The sequence below is a fragment of the Lithobates pipiens genome, unplaced genomic scaffold (assembly GCF_037356315.1).
Source record: "Lithobates pipiens isolate NorthernLeopardFrog02 unplaced genomic scaffold, aLitPip1_a1.2 Scaffold_22, whole genome shotgun sequence".
Taxonomy (NCBI): domain Eukaryota; kingdom Metazoa; phylum Chordata; class Amphibia; order Anura; family Ranidae; genus Lithobates; species Lithobates pipiens.
Genome location: NW_027507784.1, coordinates 323,614,128 through 323,641,230, shown reverse-complemented (window position 1 = coordinate 323,641,230; position 27,103 = coordinate 323,614,128). Strand labels below are relative to the sequence as shown.

The following is a 27,103-nucleotide window of genomic DNA, read 5'->3' as shown; positions in this document are numbered from 1 at the left end:
TCAGGTCAAGTTTTGAACACCTAAAGCTGAAGTTTAAATCTGTTTATATTTCCCTGGTTCCTCTCTTCTCCCTTCATCAACTCGCCAATGAGCATTAGAAATCAAACCTTCCTATTTTCATTACATACCTTATCTTGGAGCCAATGGTCTGCCCCACTTTCATGTACTTTTATGGCTTGTGTTGAACTGCATGGGGTGATCATTTTTCAGTAGTACGCTGATATCTACTGGTGGTTTTGGCCCACTGCTACTTGTTTACTGTGATTTTGGTAACTTCCTCTGTCTTCCCCTCCTGTTTAGTGCTAGTCAGATTAGTCTTATCTAACCCCTCCCCTCTTCTTCCATGTTTCCTTAAAGCAGTGTTCCGCTCACCCCTCCAAAAATTAAAAGTCAGCAGCTACACATACTGTAGCTGCTGACTTTTAATATTAGGACACTTACCTGTCCTGGAGTCCAGTGATGTCGGAACCCCAGCCGATGTTTCCATCGGCTGTCGGGTGCTACCGCCGCCATTGCTGGTAAGGGAACCTGGCAGTGAAAACCAAAATAAAAATAACAAGCATAATAATATTATTCTTGATATCAATAGAAAAAAAAGCCTTTGAAAATTTGTTTGCAATAACTCCATCAGAATCACCAGAAAAGCAGCTTCATTATTATTCCATTACAGAAGAAGAGAATTGTGCGCTGCATTTGGAGATTTCATAATTTGCCGCTTCACCAATGTTAATTCTCCATTACGAATGCTAATTTGCTTCTAGCTCGTCCTTGCTTCCGAGCAGCGTGTTCGTACTTTGGACTTTTGTCCGACGGACTTGTGTACACATGATTGGAAATACAACAGACATTTGTCCGCGGAAAATTTTAAAGCCTGCCATCCAACATTTGTCTGTGCAGAATACAACCACAATTGTCCGATGGAGCGTGCAAATGGTTGGATTTTCTGCCAACAGCCTGTCATCACACAATTCCCATTGGAAAATCCATTTCCTGTGTACGAGGCTAAAGGCCCGTACACACGATCAGACTTTTTGTCAACAAACATGCAAATTAGCTGTTTTAAGGCAACATCCGACCGTGTGTATGCTCCATCGGACAAACTTTTTCTGTTTTCATCTGACTTTTGTTGGCTGTACGAACAGACAAACTTTCCGGCAACATAAATCCGATGGAGCAAAGTCCGATCGTGTATACAGGAAACCATCGGACTTTACAAACACGCATGCTCAGAACCAATGCAAAAGATCAGAAAACAATACAGAAGTTGACCAAAGGTGGTGGTAAAGAGCAGAAAAACCACGTGATTTTGTGAAAGTTGGCTGAAAAAGTCCTGCCGTGTGTATGCAGTACAAGTTCAGGGCCAATGCCCTTTGTACAAAAGTCCACGGGAACATTTGTATAAAGTCCGATCGTGTGTATGAGGCTTAATGCCTCGTACACACACTTGAATTTTCCGACAACAAAACCGTGGATTTTTTTCCGGCGGATGTTGGCTCAAACTTGTCTTGCATACACACGGTCACAGGTCACACAAATGTTGTAGAAATATCCCAACGTCAAGAACGACGTACAACACGCACGACGAGCTGAGAAATATGAAGTTCAATAGCCAGTGCGGCTCTTCTGCTTGATTCCGAGCATACGTGGACTTTTGTGCGTTGGAGTTGTGTACACATGCTCGGAAATTTCCAACAAGTCTTGTTGGAAAGTTTGAGAACCTGCTCTCAAACATTTGTTGGTGGAAATTCTGACAACAAATGTTTTATGAAGCATACACATGGTCGGACTTTTCGACAACAAGCTCACATGCAATATTTGTTGTTGGAAAATCCGATCGTGTGTTCAGGGCATTAAGTCCATCCTAACCCATCACGTTCCAAGGTTAGTGTTTGGAGAAGGACCTCTGGAAGAAGTTTATCTTTCTTATTTCTATTTTTTTTTTTTTTTTGACATTTTTGTCCATTGGACTTCAACATTGCAATATTACTTTTTAAAATTGTAAAAATTGGTGAAGAAAAATTGGGTAAAATTTCTCAGCAAATTGTTCCAATGATGTTTCTGTGCTTTCCCGAAGCAAACAAAAATTGCTGACCTGTTTGTTTTTTCCTGATGGGGAGAACATAATGGCCGCAGCTGCAAGACACAAAATGTACCCTACTTAACCTCGCAGCCACTTCATAAATAACGCGGACCCTCCCTTAACAAGCTGGTGCAAATGAATTGAGACCGTCAGCTGTAAATTAGTGGCGGAAGGGAGAGGGGGCTGAATTATGACATTTAATTATGGCTCTCAGACATGGGTAATTACAGTCCAGCTCCTGGGGATCACACACAGCAGTGGCCAAAAGACACAGGTGAGGATGGGGCAGTGATAGAGGAAAAGACCTAACATTGGGTGCAAAGTGGTATGAGAAACTTGAGGTGTCACTGCCAACGACAGGATGGTTATTGGGCAGGGACTGTGACTTCAGATGTGTGGCAATATTAAAGACCCATTCACACTTCTGCATGTCATCGGACAGCAGTGCAACACACCTCCCAGCTTTTTGAGATGGGAATGAGGCACACCTATCTGCAAAAGTATGCAGGCATAGGACACACCCCTTGCCACGCCCCCTTAAAGGAGAATTGTACAAAGAAACAAGATTGGTTAAACCAACAAGAGCTTTTTTACCCCTGCTATTCCTTTATATTGGCATTTGGAATTTACAAATGCAAAGTTAGAAATCAGATGAAAGGTTTAGCTCTGGGAAACACTTTTTGATAGAAAAAAAGTGCATTTTATATACATCTATATAGATCAGACCAAAATGAGGGAGGAATGAGGGATAGAAGGACATTGCTCCAAATCAGGGGCAGTCCCTCGAAATCAGGGACAGTTGGGAGCCATGTACAGTGACATGAATGAAGTGTCACCTTGTGCATTTCACATAAAGTTCACAAAAAAAAAAGTAGCTGTGTCATGCAATAAAATACTCATCACACTGCCCCCTACTGCCAACTCGCTGCAGCTGGAAAGAAAGGCCCAAAGCAACAAAAAAAAAACAAATAGGCAAAGGGCAGGCATGACTAGGCTACCAGGGTGGTTTGGCAGTTAGAGGGTTAATAGAATATTGTCAAGAGTGGGTGAACGTACGGAGGCAGTGTTTGGGTAAAAAAGTAAGGTAGGGAGAGGCAACGTAGGTAGGGTGGTTAATTTGATTGGGCACTTGGAAGAAACGGACAAAGAAGAAGCTTCCCACCCCTCGGCTCTTGTGTATGTTGGACTTGTTGGGGGAGTTGTAGTGGTACGGTGGTTGGGGTCCTTGGAGGCAGCCAAAATTTTCTGTGTAATATCAGTGTGAGGACCCTATGGCGTCTTATGGTTAATCCCAGTTAACAAGGGTTTAACGGGAATTTGTGGAAATGGAGGTGTCAGCTGGAAATTTGTGGGGTTCAGAGGGCTATAGCGGTCTACAGGAGTACATTTGGCATTGGCACTACTAAATCTGGTATGCTTTATGCTGCATACAGAAGACCGGACTTTCCAGCAGACTACATCCAACGGAATCAGTCTGTTGGACAATCCGATCGTGTGTGGGCTAATCCAATTGTTTTTCGTTTAAGAAATCCGATGGACCTAGAAATAGAAGATGTTTCAAAATCTGTCCGACGGACTCAATTCCTATCGGGAAAACCATTTGTCTGTATGCTAGTCCGAACACGACGCAAGGGAAGCTATTGGCTACTGGCTATTGAACTTCCTTTTTTAGTCCCATCTTAGGTCATCACGTTCAAAACTAACGGACTTTCAAATGGACTTAGTCCGTTCGTGTGTGGCCAAGTCCGTTCGTTCGGGAAAAGTCCATCGGAACTCCACCGAAAGTCTGTCGGGAAGACCGTCGGACCTAGTCTGCCGGAAAGTCCGGTCGTGTGTACACGGCATAAATCATGTACACACCAAACCACGCCAGATCAGTGTGCAGACAGTGTGAACGGGCCCATACAGTATTGCAGTGGCAGTCATTATGGGTGCACTAAGGCACTGCCCTCGCGGTGTAGTGTGCCGCATTGTATGGGAGTGTGTTGCGTTGAATGGCCTGCCTTAACGCAATGCACGTTAACATGCAACATAACTAAGCAAAGAATTAAACAGACCCTCATAGGGGTTGATTTACTAAGGGCAAATAGACTGTGCACTTTGCAAAGTGCAGTTGTTCCAGAGCTTAGTAAATGAGATAAGGTTTCACTTTGCAAAAATCACCCAATCACGTGCAAGGAAAAATAGAACAACTGCATTTTCTGCTTGCACATGATTGGATGATGGAAATCAGCTGAGTGTCTGCTCATTTACTAAAGTCCTGAGTAAATGTACTTGCAGAATGCACAGTCTAGTCGCCTTTAGTAAATAAACCCCAAAGTGTATATAAAGCCATATTTTTTTAATAACAAGGGTTTTAGAAGCCCTGTCAGGAGTTTATTGCTGTCTGTGTCCCAACTAGGGAGATTCGCCCCTCTTTTTGTCCTGGTAAACACTGCAAAGTGATTTCAAATCCAAAATGTTACAGCTGTCATCAGAATAGATGATGACGAGAAATCTTCCAATGAAAAGACCTATTGTGGTGACAACTTTGGAGAGATTTTCCCTCACTTCCTGTTGTGTCTCCAAGGTAGAACGTGAAGGGAATCCTCTCTAATGGAACATGGAATCCAAAATATGTTGCTGTTCTTTTACTATCTAATGAGCCAGCTATGGGCAGAGAGGTGACATCACGGTATTACTTAAAGTGGTTGTAAACCCTTCCATATACCCAGTGAAGTGACTGGCCTCAGGTGACACACAGATGAGGAAACAAATCCTCCCACACAAGTTGTATCTGTTTATCTGTAGTCTTCTCCTCTATGGCCAGAATTTATAAAGTTTGCCTGAGAGTTTATAAAAAAAAGTGTGGGGGGGGGGGGGGCTGAAGTTACAGTCTGTACAGTCTACAGAGCTCAGTGAGGAGAGCTCTGAGAGCTGATTGGAGGGAAGGGACACATACCCCCTACACACAGCACACAGGACCAGAGCTGAGGCTGTCAATCAGGTGGCGGTCCCTCCCCTGTCACCATTTTTCTCTTGAAGTGACAGCAGAGGAATGAAGCAGCAGACAGAAATTACCCTTAGCACTGGTTCACACTGGAGCATTTTGACATGCGATTTGACATTCGGCACTGCACTGATGTCAAAAAGTAGTTTCTGTACTACATTTTGTGATTTCGGGCTGCGATTTACATTGGCATCTGTGCAAAAATCTGCACAGATGTCTCTGAAATCGCGGCCGAAATCGGGACAGACATGCGTGAGTGAAATCTTGCGAGTTCAGCTGAACTCGCACGGCTTCATTCCCGTAGCTCAGTGTGAACCTGGGCTCAGTGCTCTTAATTAAGACAAGTACACACTATAGAGGGATATGCTTTGTTCATATTTCATGTCTGAGGTTTACAACCACTTTAATCCTTTTTTTAGAGAAAGTGGTGTCACCACCCTGGCTGAGGTGTCCGGCAGAGGTGTATAATTCACAAATGTGCCTTGCTGCAATAGAAAATCCTTTATCTGATTAATTAATTTATTTATTTATGTGTATTTCATTTGTCTATTTAGCTGCTAGCCTGGGGTTGGGGTTTAATTGTCAGGGGTTAGGTGAAGATGCTATTTTAGTAGTTGAACGTAAACTGTTCAGGTAGAGTACCAGGGATCTGCAATTAGTGGCCCTCCAGCTGTTGCAAAACTACAAGTCCCATCATGCTTCTGCCTCTGGGTGTCATGCTTGTGGCTGTCAGAGCCTTGCTATGCTTCATGGGACTTGTAGTTCTGCAACAGCTGGAGGTCCACTAATTGCATATCCCTGAGGTAGAGGATAGCTAAGGCTCTGTTGAATTTTCAGTCTAAATCAGCTAGGTACTTTCCAAGTACATAAAAAAAAAAAAAAAAGAAGTAGAAAAGCCCTTTACCAGCATACTATGGAGAAGGACTCTTGCATTCTGTGGAGAAGCAGTGGCCTCTCTGCAGAGGTCTGACACACCTCCTCCTGCTGAGTTAAAGCTAGAACTCTCCAATCAGCAAAGCTCATACTCCCTGCTGATTGGAAATCTCTAGTTCTAATTAGCAGGGGGGCGTGGTGGACCTCTGCAGAGAGAATATAACTTCTATGCAGCCCTTCCCTGTAGCATGCTGGCAGGGCACAGGCTTCTCTACATGGGCTGTGGCTGCTTTGTAAAAAAAAAAAAAGACAAAATGTACAACTCTAAACCATCATAGTAGAGCTCATGCCAATCTAAATGTCTATGACATGCTTATATACAATTCCTTGTACACATAAATGAAATAAAATGGATAGATAAATAAATGAGCCAATCCATTGACGTGGTTTCAGGTGAGTAAAACAAAAATTTTCCTAAGGTGATAAAAAGTTCATCAGTCCATGCACCAAACACCAGGCTTGTCACCACGTGAGTAGAAAACTCTTCCCCTTTGGGGTTAAACTCACCAGAAATCTGGTAAAATCAAGCATCCAAAATATATCTTTATGTTTCCACTTCTCAAGGACATCCACTGATTACCCCTTGCCCCGGCCTTGTTACTTCCCTTATAAAATATTTATTGAATACAATTTTTTTCAATATATGTTACAAGAATGGCACTGTCCTGTCAATCTGCCATCCCTAAGTTCTATGTTTTTCAAAATTCCAAGTGTGTCTTCAAAGATCTTTCATCCGTATTTAAAAAAAAAAAAATACACATAGCCTTACCCCCAACTTTTAATAGCGCATCTGCAGACATTCACGTCAAGAGAAAACTCTTTGACCACATTCCATATCTGTCAAACCTGCCATCATTCTTTGTAAATAAGGCCCAAAGGAGATGCCTCACATCTGAATTATTGCTGCATAAAATACCTTTAAAAAAACTAGGTGACCCTTTTTTTCCATTGCCTTAAAAAAAAAAAAAAAAAAAAAAAAAAAAAAAAAGGAAACCATGCCTCATTGAAAGAGATCATGTGGTTTTACAGCGGATATGCCACAGGCAGCAAAAGAGTTAACCGCATTGACTTCTAAAGGCTTCCAAGGGTCTGCAGCCCTACTGTGTATACATTGTCTATACTTGCACAGCTGTTAAAGCCATCCATACCTGAGCGAAACTTCAAAAGGCTACATGGCACTGAGTGTTTCCATTGTATGGACTCTGCGGTTGGCCAGTAAAGGCTTTAATAGTTTATAAAATGTTTACAGATGATGGTAGCCCATGCACTGTCCTCTTTGATGAGGCTTTTGTGATGACTGTCAACCTGTGATAAGGGTAGGAGGAGATTAGATAAGGGAGGTTATGCACTCTGGAGAGAGTGAAAAAGGGACAAGTTTGATAGAAAGGGGGGTGGGAAGGTCACAAGATAGAGAGATTGTTGGATGAAGGACTCCTGAACTGTCAGACAAGGCTCTGCCCTGGAGAACGTGTGCTATGTTGATCTGTCCGTAGATATTTGCAAATTCAAAGCATAAAAATACAACTGGGGTCCCTCCCAATGGATACCAAGAAAGCAATTTAAAGCACAAAAATACAACTGGGGTCCCTCCTGAAGGATACCAAGACAGCAACTCAAAGCATTAGAAAACAGAGATCCCCCCAATTGGTACCCTAAAAAGCAACTTAAAGCACAAGAATACAACAGGGATCCCGCAATGTGCACTAAGAAAGCACACAAATACAACAGGGATCTCCCAATGGGAACCAATACCAAGAAAGCAACTCAATGTAGAATACAACAGGGATACCCTCCTCTGGGTACCGAGAAAGCAAACCAAATCACAAGAATACAACAGGGATCTTCCAACGAGAACTAATACCAAGAAAGCAACTCAATGTAGAACACAATAGGGATTCCACCCCAATGGGTACCAAGAAAGCAACTTAATGTAGAATACAACAGGAATCTCCTCCACTGGGTACCAAGAAAGTAATATAAAGCATGAGAATACAACAGGGATCCTCCCAATGGATACCAAGGAAACAACTCAAAGCACAAGAATACAACAGGTATCTCCCAATGGGAACTACTACCAAGAAAGCAACTCAATGTAGAACACAATAGGGATTCCACCCCAATGGGTACCAAGAAAGCAACTTAATGAAGAATGCAACATGAATCTCCTTCACTGGGTACCAAGAAAGTAATGTAAAGCACAATAATACAACAGGGAACCTCCCAATGGGTACCAAGAAAACAACTCAAAGCACAAGAATACAACAGGTATCTCCCAATGGGAACTGCTACCAAGAAAGCAACTCAATGTAGAACACATTCGGGATTCCACCTCAATGGGTACCAAGAAAGCAACTTAATGTAGAATACATCAGGAATCTCCTCCACTGGGTACCAAGAAAGTAATGTAAAGCATGAGAATACAACAGGGATCCTCCCAATGGGTACCGAGAAAACAACTCAAAGCACAAGAATACAACGGGTATCTCCCAATGGGAACCAATGCCAAGAAAGCAACTCAATGTAGAACACAATAGGGATTCCACCCCAATGGGTACCAAGAAAGCAACTTAATGTAGAATACAACAGGAATTTCCTCCACTGGGTACCAAGAAAGCAATGTAAAGCATGAGAATACAACAGGGATCCTCCCGATGGGTATCAAGAAAGCAACCCAAAGCACGAGAATAACCAGGATCCCTTCCAATGAGTACCAAGAAAACAACTCAAAGCACAAGAATACAACAGGGATCCTCCCAATAGGTATCAAGGAAGAAACTCATGCAATTAGTTTTAGTATAAATCACACAAATAGGAAACATAAGGGGAATACAAAGACACTGAATTTCAAAAGAGCCAACTTCCCAAAACTACAATCCTTGCTAGAAGATAATAATTGTGAGAAAATCTTAGGAACAAAGAACACGGCGGAAAAATGGGTATGCTTTAATCACTTCAGCCCGGAAGATTTGGATGCTCGATGACCAGGCCATTTTTTCAGATTCGCACTGCGCCGATTTAACTGACAATTGCGCGGTCGCGCGACGTTGTACCCAAACAAAATTGACATCCTTTTTTTCCCACAAATAGAGCTTTCTTTTGGTGGTATTTGATAATCTCTGCGGTTTTTATTTTTTGCACTATAAACAAAAAAAGACCAACAATTTTGAAGAAAACATAATATTTTGTACTTTTTGCTATAATAAATATCCCCAATGTTTTTTTAAAAAAGCTAATTTTTTTCCTCAGTTTAGGCCAATATGTATTCTTCTACATATTTTTGGTAATAAAAATTGCAATAAGCGTATATTGATTGAAAGTTATAGCGTCTACAAAATAGGGGAAAGATTTATGTCATTTTTTTTTTTCACTAGTAATGGTGGTGATCAGTGATTTTTATCGGGACTGCAACATTATGGCAGACAGATCGATCCCTTTTGACACATTTTTGGGACCATTGGCATTTATATAGCAAACAGTCCTATAAAAATGCACCAATTACTGTGTAAATGTCACTGGCAGGAAAGGGGCAGGGAAGGGGTTAACAGTAGGGGCTCAATGGGTTAACTGTGCTACCTAGGGAGTGATTCTAACTGTGAGGGGATGGGACTTCCTGGGTGAGGAGAGCGATCGTTGTTCATACTTAGTATGAACAACAGATCACTCTCCTCACCCCTGACAGCATGGAGATGGGTCTGTTGACATTGACAAATCTCCGTTTGCTCTCTGTATGGAACAATCGCGGGTGCCCGGTGGTCGGCTCCAGTGCACGTGCGCCCCCCTAGTGGTCAAAAAGCAAACCGACGTACAGCTACGACGGTTCACCCAGGGGAGCCAATCTGCCGCAGTTTAACTGCGGCGGCTGGTCGGGAAGGGGTTAAAAGCATATTAAATAAGGGCATTAACCAGTGCATCCCAATGCAAAATAAATTTAAAAGAGCTCATAAAAGTCCTGGGTGGCTTAACTCCAAAGTAAAAATGCATATAAAAGCAAAGGAGAAGGCCTTAAAAAAATACAAGGCTGCGTGATCATCATCAGCATTCCATCTTTACAAAGAATGCAACAAGAAATGCAAGGGTGCAATCAGGAAGGCTAAGATAGAACACAAGAGACACATAGCGGAGGAGAGTAAAGAAAATCCCAAGAAATTCCTACATAGTAAGAAAGGGAGGTCAGATCATATTGGTTCCATAAAGAATGATGAAGGGAATCTGGTTACTGAGGATGGAGAGATGACGAAGGTATTGAATTTATTCTTCTCAGTCTTCACGAGGGAATCGGGGGGCTTCAGTAACCAAAACTGCTATTTTTATCATCATAACATGTCACAGGAAGCACCATCATGGCTAACAGAGGACAGAATTAGAATTAGACTTGGGAAACTTAACATTAATAAGTCAATGGGACCAGGTGGCTTGCACCCGAGGGTCCTTAAGGAACTCAGTCAAGTAATTGCCAGACCACTGTTCCTTATTTTTATGAACAGTCTACTGACTGGAATGGTACCAGCTGATTGGAGAAAAGCCAATGTAGCACCACTAATATTTAAAGTGGTTGTAAACCCTTACAAACAACTTTGACCTACAGTTAAGCCTAAATTAAGGCTTACCTGTAGGTCCCACACGGTTTAGGAGGTATTTACTAAAAGACAGCGACAGCTGTCTATGGCGCATGTGCCGTAGACAGCCGCACACAGGCACACTATCTCCGTTAGCAGCATGCCGCTGCTAACGGCTCTACTAACCTTCTATGAGGTGGTAAGTTGCCATCTGGATAAAGGAAGGCCCGTAGATGTGGTATATCTAGATTTTGTAAAAGAATTTGATACAGTTCCCCAAAAACGTTTATTTACAAAGTAAGGTCCATTGGTAATGACCTTAGGGTGAGTACATGGATTGAAAACTGGCTACAAGGGAGAGTTCAGAGGGTAGTGATAAATGGGGAGTACTCGATTGGTCAGGGGTGGGTAGTGGGGTCCCCCAGTGTTCTGTGCTGGGACCAATCCTATTTCATTTATTCATAAACGCCCTGGAGGATGGCGTAAACAACTCAATCTTTCTATTTGCAGACAATAATAAGCTAAGCAGGACAATAACTTCTCCTCAGGATGTGGATGGGGCATCACAACTAATAAAGGGTCTGGAGGATATTAGTTATGAGGAAAGGTTGCGAGCACTGAACTTATTCTCTCTGGAGAAAAGACGCTTGAGAAGGCATATGATTTCAATGTACAGATACCATACTGGTGAGCCCACAATAGGGAGAAAGCTTTTCCATGAAAGGGAATTTAATAAGACACGTGGCCATTCACTAAAATGAAAAGAAAAGCAGTTTAACCTTAAACTGCGTAGAGGGTTCTTTACTGTAAGAGCGCTTAGGATGTGGAATTCTCTTCCACATGCAGTGGTTTCAGCGGGGAGAATTGATCATTTAAAAAAACTATTAGATAAGCACCTGAACGACCGCAACATACAGGGATATACAATGTAATACTGACATAAAATCACATGGGTTGGACTTGATGGGCTTGTGTCTTTTTTCAACCTGGCCTACTATGTAACTATGTAACGCAAAGCATGAGAATACAACAGGGCTCTCTACCAATGGGTACCAAGAAAACAATTCAAAGCACAAGAATAACAGGGATCCCTTCCAATGAGTATCAAGAAAATAACTTAAAGCACAAGAATACCACAGGGATCTTTCCAATGGGTATCAACCAAGCAATCCAAAGCACGAGAATACAACATGGATCCTTCCTTAAGGGTACTAAGAAAAAAACTCTAAGCATGAAAATGCAACAGGAAGGCCAAGTTAAAGGTGGCAAGTAAAAAGTGTTTTAATAGTTCTTCATCCAATGCATTTTGGGGCTCCCAAGCTTCCACTTTACCAGGGGTTTAACATTTGATTTGTCTACATGGACTCAAGGACACGTTTTCCATTGCCAAATTCTGAATTCAGGTGTGTATTAAATGTTGAGGTTTTGGAAGTTGTGCTCTTCAGCATACTGCACACAGGCAAAGCTTCAGAGTGTTTTCGCCATTTATGATTCACCTGAAACAGATTTTTTTGTTATCCTTAGTTCCATGTAAGCTTCTTAAGTCTGAATTGCAGGAATATTTGTATTGCCTACATTGGCACAGTTTGGCACCGTTGCCATAGGTAGAACTCCCTGTATCTTTTTCAACTAATACAAGTTGTTCTCGGATTGGACAGTGTGGAAAAGAGGGGTGGTGATGTTATGATCTCCACTTCGTCCAATCAGAGAATACCTTCTATTTATTGATAACAATTGAAGGCGTTCTATGAGTGGTGGCAGGGCCAACTGAACGATCCCTTGTCGTCAGTGTGCAAGCTTATTTTATAGAACCTGAGCAGGACCTTGGTGATTGCAGCTATTACTGTAGTAGCACAAACTACTACAGGTACTTCCAGCTTCTTCGTCAGCCCATCCGGTAAGAGTAGCACATACTTATATTGTGTCAGGCTGGCCCAATATAAGTATCCAATGCAAATAATTCCTGGATTTTTTTATATTGCTAAAGAACTATTAATGCATTACAATCCTTGGTACCCATTGGAGGGGAACCCTGTTACATGAGCAGCCAAGCTGGAGCCAATGAGTTCACTAAGTAAATATTTTTTCTTTACACCCAAGAAAAAAGTACTTGGATAATCCAACCGCCTCTTGGATCATTTTTCTCTTATGGTAGGTGCAATACAACTGCCATCAAGCATCTAAGTTAGCACATCTTTAAGGAAGAGCATGTGCTTTCAGTCTGCCCAATGAGTCAGGAAGAGGTAAACAGAACCAGGGAGCAGTGAAATGATATTCCAGGCTATGCTGTGTGCCTAAAGTGTGTAAATCACAAGACTGGAGGAACAGAATCATAAGTGCAGGTATTATTCTCGACCAAGCATATGTACCAGAACATCTAAACACATTACAACCACTTTAACCTACAGGTAAACCTAGATTAAGGCTTACCTGTAGGTGCAACAAATATCTCCCAAACCTAAAAGGTTTAGGAGATATTTGCAGAAGTATACATTGGGCGCAGGCGCACTGAGCGCGCCGTTTCTATCGGCGATCATGCCGTTTGTGACAGCACCAGCATGCTTGCGCGGGAGTGACATCATCACGGCTCCGGCCAGTCACAGCGACAGAGCCGCGATACCCGGAATTCACTCCGGGTTAGATGGCGGCGTCAGAGGAGGCGAACGAGGGCCAATGCGTCGGCTTCGATCTCAGGTAAGTAATTCATAATGAGCTAGTATGCTATGCATACTAGCTCATTATGCCTTTTTCTTGCAAGCTGTATTTTTTTTATTTTTTTAAGAGGCTTTACTTCCTCTTTAAAGCATGCAGACACCTTCAGCCTGCCCAATGACCATAAAGGTGATCTAGAAAGCTGTGAAACTGAACCAGCAAGCAATACAATGATCTTTCTTATTAATATCTGTAAATTACAAGACTAGCTGAACAGAATTATATGTACATTTAAAATCTGACTAGCTTTGGGTATCTGCTAGGCAGTACAACCTCAAACAAGAAGGAACAGATACCTTCAGCCTGTCCAAGGACCACTGAAGTGAGCCAGGACGCAGTAAAACCAAACCAAGGAGCAATAAAAAGGCCTTGGCCATGCTGTGTGGTAGAGGTGTGTAAGCCACAAGACTAGCTAAACAGATTTCAAATGCAGGTCCAATCCAACTGTCCTTAAATACACCTCCAGTCTATATTGGACACACCTCCGGTTTATCCAAAGAGAAAGCCGTGGGCCTAAGAGAAGAAAAAGCTGGTGGTCCTAAGTAAAGTTGAGCTGAACAGGAAATAGTAGAGTCTACTTGGCTATGCTGTTGGATACATGCATAAATCACAAGACTAGCTCAACAGATTTCAAATGCAGGTCAAATCCAACTGTCCTTAAATACACCTCCAGTCTATATTGGATACACCTTCGGTCTATCCAAAGAGAAAGCCGGTGGGCCTAAAAGAAGAAAAAGCCGGTGGTCCTAAGAGAAATTGAGCTGAACAGGAAAGAGTCTACTTGGCTATGCTGTGGGATACATGCATAAATCACAAGACTAGCTCAACAGCCCAATAAATCCTTTGGAAGGAAAACCACCAAGCATGTATGTATTTCAACCATGCATTTAGCTGTGTGTCTGAGGTTTCACCTCAACTGTCCTGCAAGTCAGAGGACAGCTTCTATCTGAAGTTTTTAACCTGAGTCATATTGACTATATGGACAAGTAATGTCTACATTTTCCATATGTCATTTTTATGATCGGAACTTCCACGGCTGAACCCCTCCAGCAGTAAAAAAAAGAACTTTTTTTTTTTCCTGAAAGCTCATTCCACAAAACACAACAAGGTCTTTGTCAGAGGCTCTCCTGTAATGCTTTACCTCCCAGAGGGCTCAGCTAATCAGAGGCTCTTCTTCTTTACCTAAACTTTTCAAAGTTCTCCCAGAATCTTTGTGTCCCACATTCAACAACATGGAACTGGAATGGAGCACCAAATGTAGGGGAGCGTTTTAAAAGCTGACAGGCTCTGAGTTTAAATTTAATAGAACATTTTATGTGGGCCTAGCACTGGCAATATTCTGTGATATTTCGTTTAATATTTAGGGCAGCCGGGAAGGAGATAAAAAGAAGAAGCTGAGCCGACAGCCCACCTAAAGCGTTCTATACTATGGGGGGCAATTCAGATGCTGCAGCCGTAATGCTTTGTGTTGCAGCTATAGCAAATTGAATGTGGCATGTTCCGTGTACAGGCTGCGCCACCTGTCAAACTCGGCCAATCAAGTCGATGGGGCTGCGCCATAACCGCAAGTCTAAAAGCTTGCGTTGCAGTACATTAGTCCCATTGAACTCCTTGACACCACATAGGGAAGCTCCCCCTTAACATCAGATTACAGATTATACATCAGATTACACCCATCACTTCAGAGCCAGCCCCCTTTACAACACAGTGACCCCCCACCCCCCAAATCATCACTTCCTTCAAATCAGAGTTGGCCTTATCCCATCAGAATCCCCCTCTTCCCACTGGAGTATCCCCAATCATAGTAGAGTGTCCCCACCCCCATCACAAGAGAGTCTTGTCATTACAACAGAGCCTCCCCAATCACAACAGAGTCCCACCCATTCCCCTATACCAAGAGGCCCCCCCACTTCACAACATAGTCCCTCCTTTACAAATAGCAATGCATGATGCTGTCCGCCCCCAAGTACCAAGGAAACAAATCATGCAGTGCAGTTGATAGGGGCAGGGCACCGTAAAGCCATGCTGACTTGGCACCGCCAAGGCTGTGTGCTGCCCCCAGCCCAATGTCATTGGTCCTGTGGGGGGGGGGGGGGGGCACCACTGAAATCTAGAGTGGCAAAGCACACCCCAGCACCACCCTAGATCTAGCGCCGGTGACCCTTACAGGTATTTATTACCTTACAAAGATCAATGGACTCCCTGTGTCATCTGCATCTGATTTTCTCTCCAAATAAATGTCACCAACTATGTTCAAGAATCATCCATGGTCACCTTCCACATCCTTGGCTGAGATACTGGCTCAGAGATGGCGGTGCACTGTTCACAAATGTCTGACAAAGCTCATCCTGTGCAGCAGCCTCTTACCTTGTGGCTTGCTACAAAGTTACAATGGTGTAGTATGATCCGGGAGGAAGAGGAGACTGAGGAAATGCTTCTTCCTTCCTACAGCACACTAATGACCTCATCATCTCAGCCTAGGCAAAGTCAATGGATTGGAACTCCAGGAGCGTAAATGATACTGTTGCTATACATTGTGAAAAGTCAGAAATGTATTCATGCTGACTTGCAAAGTTACTGACAGGTACACTTTTAGGTGCCCATGCTGGAAAAAATGTTTGTCCAAAATAGGCCACTTTGCCATATGTCGATGGTTGACTTCTTTATGGGATAGTACTAACTTTTCAATTACAGTACAGAGGTTTCTGCTCAGAGATCAAAAGGCTGGATAGAAACATGGGAGCAGACAAAGCAAGACAGAGACAACTCCCATCTCCAGTATAGACCTGTGCAAGTCACATTTGGCTGTAGATGAAAACAGGTGCAGGGGGTTGCAAATAAACATAAAAACTGTCCCATATAATCAGCTTACTGATGGGCAGCCTGCTTTGCTTCTACATGTTTTTTGGTGTCCCCTGTAGAGTACTAATATTTAGTACCTGCCCTTAATGCACATGGCGGTTGGGTTTAGTCATCAACTTGAACTGGAAATTTGCAGTAGAGAATTTTCAGGTGTCCGGAAGTCTAATTTTCCTTTAGGCGCAACGACCTTGAAAACATAATGGATTTCCAATATTGGAGGTATAACACGTCAAAGAGGAGATTGTTTAAGTAGGAGCTTCTGCCACCTTTCCCACACAGCTTTGTCTTCATCATTGGTCTCCAAACTGTGGGCCACATGAGGCCCTTTGCTTGCCTTTATCAGGCCCTTGAGTCACTATTCCTTCCATTGTTATGAGGCACTACTCTTCCCACTGATACCAATGATGGAGCACTTTTCCTCCCACTGATACCAATGATGGGGCACTATTCTTCCCTCTGATACCATTGGCACCATGTCCTTTCACCCACCACGTGACGTCTGCGCTCCGGCGGCGTCACTACGGTTGGGCATATTCTGTCATCTTGGATGGCGAGGCGTTGATTGCACATGCGCACCCACATCGGTGGTGAGCACTTGCACCGCCCACGTATTCACCATCCATCACATGGCGTTGGGGGCGGAGCGTGATGTGCTCTTCCGGGGATATAAATTGGGGGGCTGACATGGCAAGAATTTCCATCTCCACAGTGGTTTTACTTCACACATGGAAGTTTTCCGTTGGGGGCTAGCACTCACCCACCTCACTCAGGTATGATACTTATTTACTCCCCTACGATTTTATTCTGAGCACTCATTTTTGGGTCATTGGACTCTAATGCCACGTACACACGATCGGAATTTTGGTCGGAAAAAGCTCTGATGGTTTTCCCGAAGGAATTCCGACGGGATTTCGCTCAAGCTGTCTTGCATATACACGGTCACACCAAATTACGACCGTCAAGAACACGGTGACTTACAACACGTACGACGGGACAAGAAAAAGAAGTTCAATACCCAGTAGCCAATAGCTTCCGTCTCGTAGTTGAACCTGAGCATGCGTGAGTTTTTGCGTGTCGGAATTGCATACACATGAATGCATTTTCGGATAGGAACTTTTTCTGACCGACAAATTGAGAACATGCTCTCAATCTTTTGCTGGCCGAAATTAGGCCAGCAAAAGTCCAATGCAGCATACACACGATCGCATTTTTCGACCAAAAGTTCTCATTGGTCTTTTGCTGGCCGAAATTCCGATCGTGTGTACGCGGCATAACAGGTTTTTTCTTTTATTTTTTTATACATCTGGCATATATTTTCCCTATTTTCCTTCCTTTATAGATTGCCCTCACTGACACTCCTATTGCTCTTTGTATCTCTTCATTAATCTTTCCCTTGGTCTCCATGTCCATACCATCATTAGACTAGGCTGTCTCATTCATATATATATATATATATATATATATATATATATATATATATATATATATATATATATATATATATATATATATATATCATTACACTATTTATGTTCACTCTGCCACTGCAGCAACCTTTATGTTTACAGCTGATATTCACAATGGACATAATCAGATTCTTAGGGATACCCACTTTTCATCCTCGCCATGTCCGCCCCCCCCGACTGCCCCCTGGTGGGGTTCTCTCTGGTTCCGCCCCCCTCGGTTCCCGGGTGAGACTGATACTGCTGCCACCCTCTGGGAATTGTGCATCTAGGATTCTGGTTTTGCCAAATGGTGAGTATGGGGTTCATCTATCCAAGGCCCTTTTTACCATGTGCTAATACAACTACTATTGTGCTATACATTCTTTTTGTTCTAATTTAGATACATCATACACGCATCCACCCCTGAAGAAGCGAGCTGTGCCTCGCCAAACGCGGTGGGTTTACTAGATGCTTGTGTGTTATTTTATCTGCCATTCTACTTGTTTTACTGTCAGCCCTTCCTTCTCTGGGCTGGCTGCTCAGCTGTCGGCTAATTGCCAGCTCCCATCTCTCTCCACAGTTACTCAGCTTTTGTTGATATCCTACTCATCAGTCCTGCCTACTTAAATCATCCAGTCCAGAGGAGCTCTGCCTTCGCCTTGGTCAACATCACAAGAAACATCTCCTGCGTTCCTGTTTAAAGACTGGCTTTGCTGACATCCCTTCTGGCTCCAGATCCTGATTGCTGTTCCACTACATTGAACCCTCACTTCTGGCTTGGCTGATTATCCATTCTGGTTACTGAACTTTGGCTATGTTTTGACTACATTTGTTCTTTTTATTTTTATTATTAAACAAGTGTGATTTAACTGTACTTCTGTCTCGGTCTGATTTCATGGTTTCTGACAATTACCTATGTTATATGTGTCATTCCACCGGGTTGGCATCCATTCATGCTGTTATGTGTGTATGCTCCTTTTTGAATAAATTTCAGATTGTACTTACCTCTGTTATGTTTATTGGCTAAACTGAACTCGCCTCACTCAAAGGGCGAATTTTCGTTGCTTTTGTTGCATATAGGGATGGAGGTGTGTCCCTGGTGACACCAGACCTTTCTCTTTTTGTCTCTACTAATAGTAAGGAACAACATTCATTGTGGCAGATCCTCTCCTTCGGTAGAAGCCATTTAACCAAATGCCAAGGAATTTGCTCGCATGGCCAACCACCATAGTTACCTTGATCAAGGCTATTTCTTTCTTAGCCCTTGTACACACGGTTGGACATTCCGACGCAGAATGTCAGATCGGACCGCGTTGTCGGATAATCCGACCATGTGTGGGCTCCATCGGACTGTTTCCGTCGGAATATCCAACCGACAAAGTTTTAGAGCTGGGCTATAAAATTTTCCGACAACATGATCCGATGGGACTTTGTCCGATCATTTGAAGAGAATTTCCGATCGGACAAAGTGCCACGCATGCTCAGATCAAATTCCTAGACCAAAGCTATTGGCTACTAGCCTGAACGTAGTCCCGTTGTAACGAAATAATGTCACCACGTTCTGAACGATCGGATTTTCCAACAACTTTCTCCGACCGTGTGTATGCAACACAAGTTTCGGACAAAATCCTGACGGATTTTGTTGTCGGAATGTCCGACCGTGTGTACAAGGGCTTAGGACTTGAAAATAGAAGGCTAGGGAACCAAAGGGTCTTGTTTTGACTACAGGTCCTATTTTATGTTCTCTACGTCAGAGAAGGAATATTGTGAGACATCACAAAGAACGGGTGCAAAGGAGATCACAGAGCTCAGATTAAAGAGTAGATGACTACAGAGAAAAACAATTAGAATTAAAGAGAAACCAGATTCTTCGTCCAATAGTGCTCTGAGATGGTTCCATCAAAGCTGTGGAGAAACGCCTCCAGCCTGGGGAGACAGCTAAAAGATGTTATCGCATTGTCATTCCAATATTGCAGCGGGGCAGAGAGAACAGCCAACAGGGAGACAATCCCTGCGTTTAACATGGGAAGCCAGCCATGGAGAAACTTCATCTAAATCCCTCCGATAACATCATCTTCCCATCCTCTGCTCCAACGTACATTACCACCAGCAGAAAGAAAGATGAGGGAGAGGGGAGCGCTGAAAACTGATTGGAGGAGAGAGAAGGGAGAGGAGAGGGGAAAAAAGGGGAAAAAAAGAGTAGAAAATGTGAAGGGATAGGAGGCAGAGATGAAAATCAGCGAGCCAGAGAAGAGTGGAGAATGGAGACGTGAAAAAAAAAAAAGGAAAGGAGAGGAAAGTAGAAAGATGGGGAGAGAAAAAATAAGTAATAAATGAGAAAGGTGAGGAGATACAAATAGAACAGTTAGAAGGCAGGTGGAGAGAAAAGGAGAGAAAATTAAGTAGGTTGGTAGAGAGATAGGTTAGAGAACAGAATAATAAGATGGGAGGCGAGGAGAAGAGAAGAGGGGAGAGAAGGAAGTGAGGAGAGGAGAAAAGGAAAAGAGGAGAGAAAAGGAGAAAAGAAGGAGCGAAAAGGAGAGAAGAAGGAAAGTAGAGAAGGAAGAGAGGAGAAGACAGAAGAAGGAGAGTAGAAGATAGGAGAGAAGGAGTGGAAAGGAGTGAAGGAGAGGACATAAGAAGGAGAGGAGAGAAGAAAGAGGAAAGAAGGAAGAGAAGAGATGACAGAAAAAGAGGACAGGGGAATAGAGGAGAGGCAAGAAGGAGTGGAGAGGAGTGAAGGACAGGAAAAAGGAGAGGAGGAGCAAAGAGGAGAGGAGAGGAAGGAAGATGGAGAGAAAGAAGAGGAGAGGAGAGAAAAAGGAGAGGAGAGAAGGAGTAGAGAGTAGGGAAGAATGAGAGGAAAGGTGAAGGAGAGGAGAGAAGAAGGAGAGGAGAGAGAGGGGAGGGGAGAGAAGAGGAAAGGAGAGAAAAAGGGGAGGAGAGAAGGAGTGGAGAGTAGGGAAAAATGAGAGGAAAGATGAAGAAGAGGAGAGAAGAAGGAGAGGAGAGGGGAGAGAAGAGGAAAGGAGAGAAAAGGGGGAGGAGAGAAGGAGTGGAAAGTAGGGAAGAATGAGAGGAAAGATGAAGGAGAGGAGATAAGAAGGAGAGGAGAGCGAGAGAGGATAGAGAAAGTAGAGGGGAGAGAAGAAGAGATGCGAAAAAAAGTGAGGAGAGCTGGAATGGGGAAGCAGAGGAGCATACAAAGCCAAAGGAAAGGGAGATGAGAGAGTGGAAGTAAGGGAAGGAAAGGAGAGCAATAAGAAATAAGAAAATAATGGCAAAAACACATAAGAGATAGGTAAGTTTCACACCACATTATACCTTAGAACTTCCAAGCTGTGACTTAAAAATTCTGGATTTTTTGAGGATATTTCTGGGGTGACTACCCAAATTTCACCTACCCACGGCTGAGAGCACTAATAGCCTTCTTGCCCATATAACCACTGAAAGTGGCATTGTATTGGAACACATCTCAAAGGTCACCATGTGGACATTTCTAAGCCTGCATACAGTATTGTTTGGGAAGTCCAAAATTTCAGACAAAGTCAACTTCATACCAAAAAACTGACCACACTCATAGAGCATCAGATAGGTTGACTTCAGCTCAGTAACATTATAGATAATACATTATAACTGTAACAACATTGGGGGAACAAAAGTCTTTGCTCATATTCTTTTTACCTGGTGCTCTTAAAAAAATCACGAACATTTCCACCTTTGAGGTTTAAGATGGTAGGAGACTGTTCCTTGGCATCTTGTTTGTACATTTTTTGCTGACATAAAAATGCTGAGCAAAGGTAAATAAAAAATGAACAACCTCTCCTGCACCTTTATTTGGTTATAAAATATGTCATGGTCCTGCCTGGTCTTCTGTTTACTCTTGTCCATTCTCCTACCAATGATATCACTTAGATGTTGGCCAAACCCATTGCCTTGTACAGCTGGATAATTCTAAGGTCAAGTTAATGGAACAAGCTAGAGCCCTACTCAACTTAATCCTGCCCCGCAGCAGCAACTTTTACAAGTCTCTGACCCCGCTGAAGATGGGTTCAGCCGTGGCCTGCAGCTCCCATAATCCTCAACCGATGACACGGCTGCAAAAATGCAGAGAACGCCTGTCCAAGAGGCCATTCAGGTATTGCTATGTGAAGATAATCTGCATCTGACAACACCACAAAAGAAGGGTAGAAATCACTCTGACCTACGAAACCTCACTGTCCTCACTTCAGGTGCTGATCATAATCTGTGACAGGTCTTTAAGGTGTTCTTGAGCTACAGTTTTAAAAATGGATGATTAATGTTGACTAAACTGTACTTAAAAGTTTCTGGCAGCCAACCGCAAGTCACATTTTCAAGTCATTAAGAAACAATTTATCTTGAACACTGCCATTTATTATATTTCCGTCCATGCAAAAGCCCTTATTCCGCATTAGAGGGTCAGTTCACCCAAAACTGATATTTGGAGAGTAAAGTTGGCCAAAGATTTTTTTCAATTAAAAAACCCAATGAATTCCTCCATCCACATAAGTGAGGTGCATAGAGGAATCCTCTCCGTTGTACATTGTATTCTGACAGCTGGGACTCTCTGTTGTTAAAACACACTGCTCAGTGGCTGCAGCGCATTGGCTTGATCATTAGATTGGCTTCTGTCCAGCAGGAGCAGCTGCACATGGATCACAATTCGGATGGTCCCTGCTGAACTGGCCATAATTTCAGTGCATCTATGGCTAACTCAAAACCAACTGACTTACAGTTTCTTCTCATTCTGGGACACCTACAGATGAGAACTCTGTACAAAGTTCCTAGGTCTGTACTCCTGTTGTGTTTATTATGAAGGGTTCCCACCATCCCTGTGCTGAGTTCCTGGGTCTGTACACCTGCTGTGCCCATTATGAGGAGTTCTCACTAACCCTGATGGAGTTCCCAGAACTGCACCCCTACTGTGCCCATTATGAGAGATTCTCACAATCCCTGTGCTTAGTTCCTGGGTCTCCACACCTGCTGTGTCCATCATGAAGGGATCCCACCATCCTTGTCCTCAATTCCCAGCTCTTTATACCTTCTGTTCCCATTATGAGTGGAGCGCTAAATTCCCAGGTCTGCACACCAGCTGTGTTCATTACGAGGGGTTCCTACAATCCCTGTGCTGAGTTCCCAGGTCTGCACCAATGGTGTGCTTGTTATGAGTGTCTTCCACCATTCCCATGCTGAGTTCCCCAGTTTTCACACCTGTAGTGCCCATTATGAGGGGCTTCCACCATCCCTGTGCTGAACTGTCAGGTCTGCGCCCCTGCTGTGCTCATTATGAGGGTCTCTCACCTTCCCTGCACTGGGATCCCAGGTCCGCACACCTGTTGTGCCCATTATATGGAGTTCCCATTCTCCTGGTTGGAATGTTAATGTATTTTAAACTATGAGGAATATAACAGGAGGAGCTAGAACACACAACGGTGGACAGATTTATAACAGAGAGATCTCGCTAGTGGAATATCCAAGACATAATAAATCCAGGGGCTGATACTGCCCACCAGGCTCCAGCTACAGCTAAACTATCACTGACCCTTTATAATAGTTAGGTGAGCCCACACACAGAATAACCAAGGTGATCACTAAGGTAAAATGATAGCCACCTCTGTGACTAATGTATCTTTGTTATCTCTATAGGCCACATGTCCACCATCCATCAATCCTGAACCACCTAATGTACATACGGTCAGATTCTCCGTCAGAAAAAGTCATACGGAATCATTTTATCGGATATTCCGAAAGTGTGTGGGCTTCAGCTGACTTTTTTTCCCCAAAATTCTGACGGACCTAGAAATAGAACATGTTTTAAATCTTTCCGACCGAATCAATTCCTATCGGGAAAACTGTTCGTCTGTATGCTGTTCAGACGGACCAAAAATTACGCAAGGGCAGCTATTGGCTATTGAACTTCTTTTTTCTAGTCCCGTCGTAGGTGTTGTACGTCAACACGTTCTAAATGACTTTGGTGTGATCATGTGTAGGCAAGTCCGTTTCAGCGGAACTCTGTCGGAAAAACCACCAGAGTTTATTCTGACCGAAATAACGGCCGTGTGTATGCGGCATAAGAAGCATAATGTCTTTTCCAAGCTTTGCATAGAATAATTATCTGTCATAGGGTCTGTGTTGATGGGCTGTTATTCGCATCAATTGGGTTTATTCCCATACAAGTCTAGGAAAATGCAAAATCCACTTGAAGCAGGTCAAATGCAGGTCAGAAGCAGATCAACTGCAGGTCAAAAGTACCTGTCAATGAATTGTCAATGATCTGAAAAGCATCTCAAACTGAGGCCAAGCCTAATGTACACACGACCGGACTTTCCGGGCAGACTAGGTCTGACGGTCTTTCCGACGGGCTTTCGGTGGAGTTCCGATAGACTTTCCGAACTAATGGACTTGGCCACACATGAACGAACTAAGTCTGTTCGAAAGTCAGTTAGTTTTGAACATGATGACATAAATGGGACTAAACAAGGAAGTTCAACAGCCAGTAGCCAATAGCTTCCCTTGCGTTGTATTTGGTCCATCGGACCAGCACACAGATGAACGGTTTTCCTGATTTTAGTCCATCGGAATTGAGACCGTCGGATAAATTTCTAGGTCTAGATTTATTTTTCTAAAAATAATCGGACTAGCCCACACGCGATCGTTTTGTCCGACGGACTAATCCCTTCGGACCTAGTCTACCGGAAAGTCCGGTCTTGTGAATCTGGTAGTACAATCTTCTTTAGATCTACCAACATCTAAGTACTGCAGGAACCTTCCTGATTGGATACAGATTGAATTGTTTATGTTGTCCTTAATATTACATAGTTGTGGCAAGTCTGAGGGTCGATTTACTTCAATGTGGTGGGTAAATACATGTGTTATGTCAAGGAAGCCCATTCAAGATGAATGTGCTGTCAACGAACCTTAAGCCTTCATTCACACCTGGGCAGAATGTATTCCCGGTGATTTTGAAGCATTTTTCAGATGTTCTTAAAGTGTTTTAAAAGCTTTTTTGTTTTTATGTGCATCAAGCTTCAGGAATTTGTATCCTGGGATGGACAAGGGGATGAGAGCAAATCTAATGGAGGAGAGTTCTTCAGGTGTAAAAACGCACCTTTACAGGAACGCCTATTTGAGGTAGCAGTCACACTTTCACCCTCACGTTTTGACATTTTCATCCACTGACACCAATAAAGAGGCACAATTCCCCCCACTGACACCAATGAAGAGGCACAATTCCCCCCACTGACACCAATGAAGGGGCATAATTCCCCCCACTGACACAAATGAATATGCACAATTCCCTCCACTGACACCAATGAAGGGGCACAATTCCTCCCAATGACGCCAAAGATGGGGCACCGTTGCTTCCAATGACACCAACAATGGGGACCAATAACAATAATGATGGGGCAAAATTCCTCCCTATGACACCAACAATGGGGCACAACTCCTCCCACTGACACCAATGATGGGGCCCAAATCCTCCCACTGATACCAAAGTTTGGGCATTGTTTATTCCCACTGACGTTAGGATCTTTTCTACTCCCAAGGACCACAGTCCGGCCCCCCTTAAGTCTGAAGGACAGTAAACTGGCCCTTTGTCTAGAACAGGTATCAAACACAAGGCCCGTGGGCCGAATCTGGGCCACCAGGCCATTTCATGTGGCCTTCACACCTCTCCTGCAGCTGTGGGACCCCTCTTGTCTCCGGCCCCACCTTGTCTCAGCAGCAGGGAGGAGGACAGAACTCCTACTACAGATCATGTGCCTCTCCCTGCAGTTGCAGCACCTCTCATCTCTGGCTCCCCTGATCTCATCATTTAGCAGACTCCGACAGTTGACTCCAGCTCTCTTCTGGTCCTCCTCTAGTCCCTGCACTTTCTGCTTCCCAGCTCTGCCCCCAGCTTCTTCCCAGGAGCAGCTCAAGGTAAGGGGGTTGCACTGTGATGTAATGAAGGGTGGGGGACTCTTGACTTCTGATGGTAGATGGAATCTTGACTTTTGGTGTAAGGGGTGGTGGTGTGTTCTGGACATCTAGTCTTACAGATGCAACCGACCACGGACGTAAGACATTGCTGCATAATGCGCAATGCGTGTTTAGGTGCCATTATCCTTTAATGGCATCCCAAACGTGATGTGAATCTGCCACGATTGTCACACGTCAGGATCATGCAGCAAATCATGCCTTTAAAGAAATAGATTGTTACCTGAAAAGGAGCAGCAGCTTCTTTTCGGGGCAACAAATGTGCATAGGGCAGCTGGACACAAAAAAATCATGTGCAAATCGGTCAAAAAAATTCAAGGGAATGCTTGTTCCCGCTAAGCGAAAATGTGAATGCAGCCTTAGATTCTGGATGGTGAGTATAGTCAGGTGTTGATAAGCATAGGGAAATGATCAGAAAATTGCTCAAGTGTTAATGGAGGCTCATGTGCCTAAAATTACACATGACCCTTTTATTTTGACATAATACAAGGCAACGCACTTGCCGTGTATTGTGGTGCACTACAACACAAGCGCGAGGCCTTACTGTATTGTGGTGCACTACAAAACACAAGCATGAGGCCTTTCTGTATTGTGGTGCACTACAACACAAGCGCAAGGCCTTACTGTATTGTGGTGCACTACAAAACACAAGCATGAGGCCTTTCTGTATTGTGGTGCACTACAACACAAGCGTGAGGCCTTACTCTATTGTGGTGCACTACAACACAAGCGCCAGGCCTTAGTGCATTGTGGTGCCATTCAAAACTGAACAGCACTGCAACACTTGTTACCTGCGTTATCACGTTGTGGTAACATGCCCGATGACGCAATGAAATTATACAGAGATTACAAATCAACGAACGCAGCATGCATAACCAGCTGAAACAACAATCTCCAGCACCGATTTCCTTTTGTGTACGTTGGCCTTGAGAATTGCACAATTGTCCTGGGACTGTACTTTCCACAAATAATGATTTCTGTTTTTAGAAAGAAAGACAGAGAGAGTCTGTGCGGGGTGGCATGCGGCATAGAAGGGGTTACTGTGGAAGGTAATTATAAAGGAACCTGAACATTCTTTTCTGCAATGTTCTCTTGTCCAGCGTCAGATTACACCTGGATAGTACCTGCACGGCCCCTCCCATCCCCCTCTGCACCCTGTGCACACAGCAGCCTGCAATCTGCAGGGAACTGACTTGTTAGTCGTTATCAATGTGTATTGAATGTTCATTAGGCTCAATTCACAAAGCTTTAACACAAGGATAAAGAGCTTCAGAGAATTTTCAAAAATCATGGGACTGCAAATAATTGTATATATATATATATATATATATATATTTTTTTTTTAAATATGTTTTGATTATAACAAGTAAATACGCAAAAAACACGCAACACGGAATTGTTGTCCAACATTTGTATGACCGTGTGTATGCAAGAAAAGTTTGAGCCAAGGCCTTTTCGGACAAAATTCCACGGTTTTGTTGGTGGAAAGTCCGATTGTGTGTGTACGAGGCATAAGGCTTCATTT

At 43.4% G+C, this 27,103-nt stretch overlaps 1 protein-coding gene and 1 long non-coding RNA gene across 2 annotated transcripts in view; one reads left to right on the top strand and one right to left on the bottom strand.

Moving 5' to 3' along the window:
* Nucleotides 1-18,520, top strand: part of LOC143924972 (uncharacterized) — a 147,140-nt gene extending 128,620 nt beyond the window's left edge. Inside the window, exon 3 of the long non-coding RNA XR_013261922.1 lies at nt 18,158-18,520. This is a non-coding gene — a long non-coding RNA (uncharacterized LOC143924972). The remainder of the gene's footprint in view (nt 1-18,157) is intronic.
* The window catches only part of LOC143924970 (septin-9-like), a 210,797-nt gene that overhangs the window by 144,210 nt on the left and 39,484 nt on the right, over nt 1-27,103 (bottom strand). The window lies entirely within an intron of this gene.